General features: G+C 38.5%; 1 protein-coding gene across 1 annotated transcript in view; it reads left to right on the top strand.

Moving 5' to 3' along the window:
* The first annotated feature begins 262 nt into the window (after positions 1 to 262).
* Positions 263 to 8698, top strand: part of LOC122629556 — a 170615-nt gene continuing 162179 nt past the window's right edge. The window contains exon 1 of the mRNA XM_043813093.1: positions 263 to 511. The gene's annotated coding sequence lies outside the window, so the exon portion shown is untranslated. The remainder of the gene's footprint in view (positions 512 to 8698) is intronic.

The raw sequence follows: 8698 nt of genomic DNA, 5'->3' as shown, positions 1-8698 counted from the left end.
TATATATATATATATATATATATATATATATATATCGCGTGTTGTTCTATTGTTGTTTACAGTGCGATTTTTAATGTTATGTACGGTACGAAAAAAGTGACGTAGTGTTTTCTTCTCTTTTTTTTTTACAATATATCTGAGTGCATTTGCTTTGAAAAGAAAAAAGAAAAACAAAAAACAGAAACAAGACGACTTTTCTGTGTCTATCTGTCTCTCTATTTGTTTATCTCTATCTATTTCTCTCCCTCTCTTTCTCTCTCTCTCTCTCTCTTTCTCTTTCTGTCTTCCTTTCTCTCTCTCTTTCTCTCTCTCGAAAGCTCGTCGTCTCTCTGATGCTTCGACATTCACGCACGTCGCTTCTCCTGCCACTGGATTATTCGACTCGTCGTCGTGGGCGAGCACGTGGACGCTCGCTATCCTTCTCCTTCTCTTCTTCAACTTTGTTTTCATATTGGGATCTTCCGCGAGGATTGGCCGATTCGCCGGGAAAGAAGCTTTCTGCGATATTTGGGTAAGTTATCTTCATTTATTTTTCTGCACTTTTATCCATTTTGCATATATACATATATATATATATATATATATATATATATATATATATAAGATTAGATATATATACTATTTGAAAAATATATATATGTATATAAACTATTACCCAGGTAGATTAAAAATTGCTTGTTTTTTATTTACATTCTTAAAAACTACGAATATCCGTCGTAGTGTGTTCTATCGACGTAGGAATTTACTTTTTGTTTTTCTTTTCGTTTTATTATTTTTTCTTTTCTTTCTTTCTTTCTTTCTTTCTTTTTCTTTTAACGTTCGTAACTCATAAGAAATGTAAATACCACCTGTATTTTGCTCCGATTATTATTTATCATCGTCTTCAGGGACGCATCGCTTATCAATAAGAACGAAGGATCGATCTCGTCTCTTCTTGTTGCGTTTCGCGCGTGTGTATGTACGTTCTTACTATGCAATATAAATATTCCATGGGTCGACTGCCGTGTTTCACCATTCGCTTCGTTCGTCGCTCCTTCGTTCTGAACCGAAGGACCCGGCCGAGTTTTTCGAGATTCTTTGTATTCTTTTCTTCCTTTCTCTTTCCGAGAAACGGTCATTGCAATGTTTTCGGTCGGGGAAGGCTAAAGAAGGGATTTGCGTGCATCGAAGATATATCTATACTATAGTATATATATAAATATACAGGGTGAAACATTTACTTGTAATAGTTATATCGTGATTTTCTTATTCGTATTTAAAATGAAAAAAAAAAAAAAGAAAAAGAAAAAGAAATTTGTTTACCAGGAAGCATCGTCATTTAATATACGCTATTACTAATCTATTGTTATAACGCTTTTCTCGTGTTAGACTATCTGAGAAAATTGTAAGCTTGCCGATAAGGTATTACTGTTATTAGAGAAGCGTTAACTCCGTTAGCAATAAGTTTCTATTATCGTGAAAGTAACGTGCGAAAGTGCGAAGGAACATAAGGTTAACTGCTTTACTATCTCACGAGAGGGATATAAGTTACGGCTCTCGTCCATCTTGAATCATTATAGTTTGACAAGAGCCACTCGTCGAGACTTTTCTAAACGAACAGAGATAACGACGATCTCTGTTGACAATTTCGTATCGAACATCGGGGTCGTACGAGACGAGTCTCTGAAAGAAATGGCAAGAAATCTTTTTCTTTTTCTTCTTCTTCTTTTTTTTTCAGTATTTATACAAGGAAATCGAACTCGAAATTTCGTTGTTATTTCTTCATTCGTCGACAAGACATTCGTTGAAAGAGCGATGCACATATCGATCGATCGAACAACAGAGATATCTAAGTTCTTCGAAAAGAGAGAGAGAGAGAGAGAGAGGTAGGAATTTTCAAATACAAATTCCTGATTAGGATTCTACGGAGTGTTCTATAGTCGATGACGTCATCGAGGAGGATCATCATCCTCTTGGAATTCCCTATCGATTAAAATCTTTCTTCTACTAGTCACGCTTCTTCGCACGTTTCCTGACTTGTACGCAGCCGAGACGTGTATGTCCGGAAATAAAATGAAAATAATACTTTCGATCAAGATAAAAAAAAAATATATATATATATATATATATATATATATATACTCTAAGAGAGTGTAAAAATCATTTGATATCAGTTAGAATTAGACAATAAAGTCTTACGAAGAGATTAAATAGTATCAGAAAAATAAGAAAACATTCTTCGAGAGACTAATGGCACTACGGCAACGAGATGTGCGTGTAGAAGCAGCAAGGTATTTATAACTTTATATCGATTAACCTTTCAGAGGAGGAAGGCGTATGCACATTGCGTTTATGCGTGCTGCGTCTACCTACTGCTCGTTCGCATTCGTCATGGCTATGCCATCGTTGTAAACCATTGTCTCTTACTATTCTTCCTTGTCTTGCATCCCATAAAGCTTGTCTTCGATTAAGTTCTAATTTTCTTTTTTAATCTTCTTTATACATATATACATACATACGTACGTACGTGTGTGTGTGTGTGTGTGTGTAAAACTATCCTGAATATATCCTACGTGCTCGAAAGCACGTAAGCATTTCCAGTGAGAGATGGTCAGTCTCAATGTTATTTGGACGGAATATCTCTCTCTCTCTCTCTCTCTCTCTCTCTCTCTCTCTCTCTCTCTCTCTCTTTCTTTCTGTCTCTTTCTCTTTCTCTCTCGTGTCCGGTAAATCTAGTCAGGAGTCACGAAGTGTCGAGGAAAATAGAGTCCACGATACACTACTATGGAATAGAGGACGGTTCCGGTATCTTACGGACCTCGTTCCTCTATTGTCCCTTACATTCCTAGTATTTATCTGTCGCCTAGTAGCGTTCTCCGAGTGGTAGCTCTCTACTAGTGGAGCGAATTGCTTCTCAAGAGTCACTGCTCCGATTGCGAAATTTTCAAATCGAATAAGAGAAAGAAAGAGAGAGAGAGAGAGAGAGAGAGAGAGAGAGAGAGAAAGAAAGAGAGAGAGAGAAAGCACACGGACTCCTTAATTCAAGCCGGGAGAGCAAGTTATTTCTGCGAGTTCGTCTCTCGGTGAGAGGCCTCGTTGCTGTTTTTAGCAGGATAAAGGCATCTTTTTGTCTCTTATATATTTATAACAATCGATTAAACTAATCGAAATTCGGATATTTCGAATGCATTGAATTCTCCCTTGAAATGATAGACTTTAGCATTCCTCTTATGAATGGACTTTCCTTCGAAGCTATTATCAAACGCACGATTAAACAGAACGATTACGTGTTCCGAAAACGTAAAAAAGATAGACGGACAGATACCTGATTGTGCTAATATGCACGGTTCGAGGTCCACGGTAGTGTTGTGTGGATGAAGATAAGATTGTCTCTTTGATTTGTCGAAGCTGGACGTGTATTGTCAACGAGTATACTCATTCATCGTTCAAAACTATGTGCTTGTCGTTAGATAAAACGCGATTAAAACTAACATTCTTATATCTTTGTCATATATATATATATATATCGCTGTCTTTTATATATATATATGTGTGTGTGTGCGTATATATTTCTTGTTGTAAAAACAATTTAATCGATCGAATAAGAGAAGGACTAGATAAGAGAGAAGAGAAGAAGATTTCGGTGGAAAGCAAGTTGCCGATACGGAAATTAGATAGAAATCATCGATTTAAATCACCCCTTCTAATCGTACCTTTTATCTAAACTACCAGTTACAAGCACGCTGCCGTCATCGATTGAGACATTGAACGTAATCTAAAGCGAGTTAGTTCTATGCTAGGGCCGTTAGTTCGTTCATTCGTTCGTTCGTTCGTTCGTTCCTACGTTTCTACGTTCTTACGTTCCTACTAACGTACATTCGTACGTACATTAATTACTCTGTCCGTTCTATCACGAAAGTAATTACAATATCGAACGATTACTTTTCTAAACGTAACAAATTACGAATTATTCGTAGGAATTGTTTTTCAAACGATTAACGTCCTATCGAATTTATTATATATTCGCATCGTTGAAAAGAAATCAAAATTATTTTCCTTTCCTCCATTCTTTTATCTTTCTTTTGACATTTCGACTTGGAACTAACGATATCCATTTACTCGAAGAGGATCGTCGTCGTAGAGATGGCAATAGATGGGAATATCCGTTCCACGCGAAAGAAATGGCGTTGATGGTTTATAAGTCGGATCCTTCGGCGTACCTTCGGTCCTGCATTCTTTTATTCCCTGGCCGGTCTTTACACGGCTCGCCAACGTCCCTCCATGTGATTTACATCCCGCATTTATGACGCAACGTAAAATCGTGCAAAACTTTGCGCTCGTGCGCGCGTGTGCGCGCGCGCGTTAGCTGACTGACTCGCGCGAGTCTAACTCTTCTCGTTGAGACGCCGGGAGCCGTTAAAGACGACGTTCTGTCTCTTCCCAGAGAGATCTTTCTTTCTCTTTTTCTCTTTTTTTCGTTCTCTCTTTCTCTCTCTCTCTCTCTCTCTCTCTCTTTCTTTCTTTCTCTCTCTCTCTCTCTCTTTCTCTTTCTCTTCTTACGTACTTTCCACGCTTTTAAACGCCTGTATATCTCGTTGGACGATGTATGAGATATTTATGTATGAGATGTATGAGGTATTACGATCCGGCTTTTATTCCTCGTACGTACCTACGTACATACGTTGCCACTTCGAATAGTTTTCCCGACGACATTTTTCTCATCTTCGAACCTTCGAAGCTTATACCGATATTCTCCATCTTTTTTTCTTTTGTTTTCTTCTTTTTCGACTATTTTTTTTTTGTTTACTAAACGCGTGTATTGTGTGTTTTGTGTGTGTGTGTGTGTGTGGTGCGTGTATGTGGGTGGATGTGTGTGTAGATACATAGAGATATACATGTGGTATGTTTGCTTCGTACGATACGTTACGTGCGTTCTGTAGCGTGTCGACGAGTGCATGGATAGTGAGACAAATATAGCTTAGGCATTGTCGCATTGAAAGGAGGAAGGAGAGAATGAGATAGTGAGAAAGAGAAAAGGATAAGAAAGAGAGAAAGAGAGAAAGAGAGAGAGTGAAAGAGAGAGAGAGAGAGAGAGAGAGAGAGAGAGAGAGAGAGAGAGAGCTCCACAAGCTCTCGCACTTTCTTTCACGTAATTTATTATTCCGCGTGGCGAATATTCGCAGTCAATCAAGGAGAGACCGAGTCCAGTACGGCTTAGAAAGTCCTTCGCGGTGTACTATTAAGCTCGCGTATCAGAAATAACGATTAGAATAGGCGGAATTAACGAGGGCAGGAACGACGTTAGCTTCGTAGCTATTCCGCGTCCGTTTCGCCGCGTCTGGTCTCTCTCTCTCTCTCTCTCTCTCTCTCTTTCTCTATCGCGGAAAATTCTTTAGATCGTCATACACACACGCATACACTCACACACATACATATCTACGTATGTGTACACACCTAAGAGAGCTTTAAACTCTGCGCACTTTCACGATCAGAATTATACACTCTGGCGAACGAGTTTATCTGCGAGTCTTTCTTTGCGTTGCTCGATACACGGCAAAGTTTAAATTCCAAGTTCCAACAGAGAAAGAGGAAAAGGGTGGAGAAAGACGAACAGGAGGATGGAGGTGAAGGAGGTAGGGACAAGGAATCGACGAACGTTGCTCGGACAAACGTCTCGCTCCCTTTAGGGCATCGTTATAAAAGCGAGAGACACGCGTGTGGACGACGCGTATAATCCTTTGCCGAATGCCTCGATAACGACGTAAATTCTCTTGCTGAGCTGTTGCGCCTTGCTATCCTCGAGGCTACGATCGTTTACGTTAAAGCGAACGATTTATTTCCTCATTAGGAACAATGTGCCAGGCTGGAAATAGACGACAACGACGACATCGACGACATTGACGTCGTCGACGACGACGACGAAAAAATTCTTGCTCTTTATTTCTCCTCACCGGAAGTACGAGCAACGGAAAGGAAGGAAATTAGTTAAAGCAAAAAATACTTTTGTTTGGGATATATGTGTCTTATTTAATTCGTACTTATTTATTGTTAGCTTCGTTTAATTTCTTTTAATATATTCCGAATGTTACGAAATATTTAAAGATGATTGCTAAATGATTAGAAATGATTATTTATAGCAATACTGTATATGTAGTTTCTGACAAAAGTTATGAAAGAAGGTAATCGTTCGTCTTTTTTAACACGCATTATGAGATAGCACGATGTATGCGATATTATCTCGTTTTGTTATATTTAGTTTCAATCTATGTATTTCCGATGATAAAGAATATATAAAAATGGGCGTACGATTACTTTGTTTCTTTAATTTTATTATTAAGTTTAGGCACACGCTTAGATAAATTTTCAAGACGTTTTTCAAATTTATTTGATAATATCGATATACTTATAAAATATATTATATGCCTGTATATCTGTGGATAATATATTCGTGTGATTTATTAATATTGTCGAATAAATTTGAGAGATATATCTATTGACATTTTCATTAGGAATAATTCAAAAGTTTTCGAACAAGCCGAATAAAATTCTTGTCTTTCTTCGAAAGAATATATATATATATATATATATACATATATATACACACACAAAAATCTTTGAGTTTTCCGAAAGCAATTTTTCTTTTTCTCGTTTGGAAAGCACCACGGGAGGGTAAACGATAGAAGAAGAAGCGATAACAGGGGGGTCTTTTTTCGGTCTTAAAAAAGAGGGAAGAAGCCCCAGGTAGTTGGCGTAAAGATGGCAAGCTTGAAGCCAACATTTTTTATGTTTTTCCTTTTCTCTTCTTACATACTTATTTTTTGATTTTAATACCTCGTTTTAACGAAATTCTCTCTCTTTCTCTCTCTCTATTTTTCATTCTTTCTCTCTCTCTCTCTTTCTATTTTTCGTTTTCTCTGTTATTCGATTCAACAGAGTACACATAAACTATACGTGAAAGCTGTGCCTGATTCTCAGCATACATAAGTTCGGCTAAACGATGATATTGCAAGATATCGAGATAAAAGAGTAACCTCCTCTTGGAATCCTCTCACGGATGGTAAACGACGATGATGACGTATGAGAAGCAAGAAAGCAATTACGGTCGATTAAATGGTAAAGAGCTATTGTCACCGAGGACTTTCATAATAAGAAAGAGAGATAGAGATAGAGAGAAAGAAAGAGAAAGAGAAAGAGAGAGAGAGAGAGAGAAAGAGAGAGAGAGAAAGATAAGAATCCTAATACCTCTCGTCGTTCGTGCGTGAAATTGAGCGAAAAGGCGAACGGATAGGGTGGAGGTGGTAGAAAGGAAGAGAAGAAAGAAGAAAAAGAAAAAGAAAAAGAAGATGAGATAGTCTTTGTCGACGAGTGCAACGTGAAAATATCTATATTTCCGTGATGTCCTCGAAGGCCGGAAACTGCCAACATGGAAATCGTGGGCGTCCTTCCGTCGATAGTTTACGACGAAATCTCGAAATCTTCTTCATCAACGGCATCCTCGACGATGTAACGGATAAAAGAAAAAGATAAAGAGAGAGAGAGAGAGAGAGAGAGAGAGAGAGAGAGAGAGAGAAAGAGAGAAAGAGAGAAAGAGAGAAAGAGAGAAAGAGAGATGGTCGCTAGATTTCATCGGCATTCGCAAAATGCTAAAAGGTTATTGCATTTTTCTTCCATTGAGAGATCCCCTTCTCCTTCTTACTTTCTTATATACATATATGTATATATATATAAATAAATAAGTATATATATATATATATGTACGCATACGTATATACATATCTACATACATCGATGTATACACATATCGTTGGCTCTTCGACGGTTCTTCGAATGCTGTTAATTATAGTGTGTGTCCATCAGGATGGAGTAACGGTCGTTGTAAAGCTGCGTACCAACCTTCTTCGCGGATTCGATCGCCAAAGCCGATCGCGAAGCGAGATAAACGAACCACCGAACGTAATTTTGATCTTCGATCCGGTCAAACATATCTATATTTCGATTTTCGTTGGAACGAGCACGCGAACGATTTGAAAGATTTCAATTTCCCCGTTGTTAAATTCAAAATCCTTCAACTTCGATAAAGACGATCCCTGCCGTTTAAATTTCTCATTCCGATAGATCAATCGATCGATCGATCGATCGATCAATTCGATTGAATCAATCCTATCGAGTCAAATCGACGAAAGTTCTTACGTCGAAGGATCGTCGAAGTTCTATAGGGAAGGAACGAAATGGTTTTGTCGATCGATCCGAGGGGATCGTTAATGAAATCCGATGCTTTCGATCGGACAAATCGGCCCTCTTTGGAAGAGAGGAGGACGGCACGTCGTTAAAGATCGCGGATATTCTCTCTCTATCTCGCGCCATTATACGCCTTGGAATCGGTCGCGCGTAAAACCAGTTCTACGACTCTGGAGAGTCGCGAGAAGGAGGAGGAAGAAGAAGAAGAAGAAGAAGAAGGGTAAGCGAGAAGATACGGAGTTGAGGAGGGTAGAGAGGACAGAGAAAGAAAAGAGTCCTCTCTCTATCTTTCTCTCTCTCTCTCTCTTTCTTTATCTTTATGTTTCTCTCTGTTTCTCTTCTTACCTACCAGAAAATGGTTCACTCCGATCACGCTTCATTGTACGTATCTACTTTTTCCAAGGAACGTTTATCCGATTCTCGTACGATCTGGCGAGGATCTCGAAGAAAGAACGTTAGGTACGTACTCGGTAATCCGTGA

This window comes from Vespula pensylvanica, chromosome 5 (assembly GCF_014466175.1).
Source record: "Vespula pensylvanica isolate Volc-1 chromosome 5, ASM1446617v1, whole genome shotgun sequence".
Lineage (NCBI taxonomy): Eukaryota > Metazoa > Arthropoda > Insecta > Hymenoptera > Vespidae > Vespula > Vespula pensylvanica.
The sequence above is the reverse complement of the archived record's forward strand: the minus strand, read 5'-3'. Positions and strand labels throughout refer to the sequence as shown.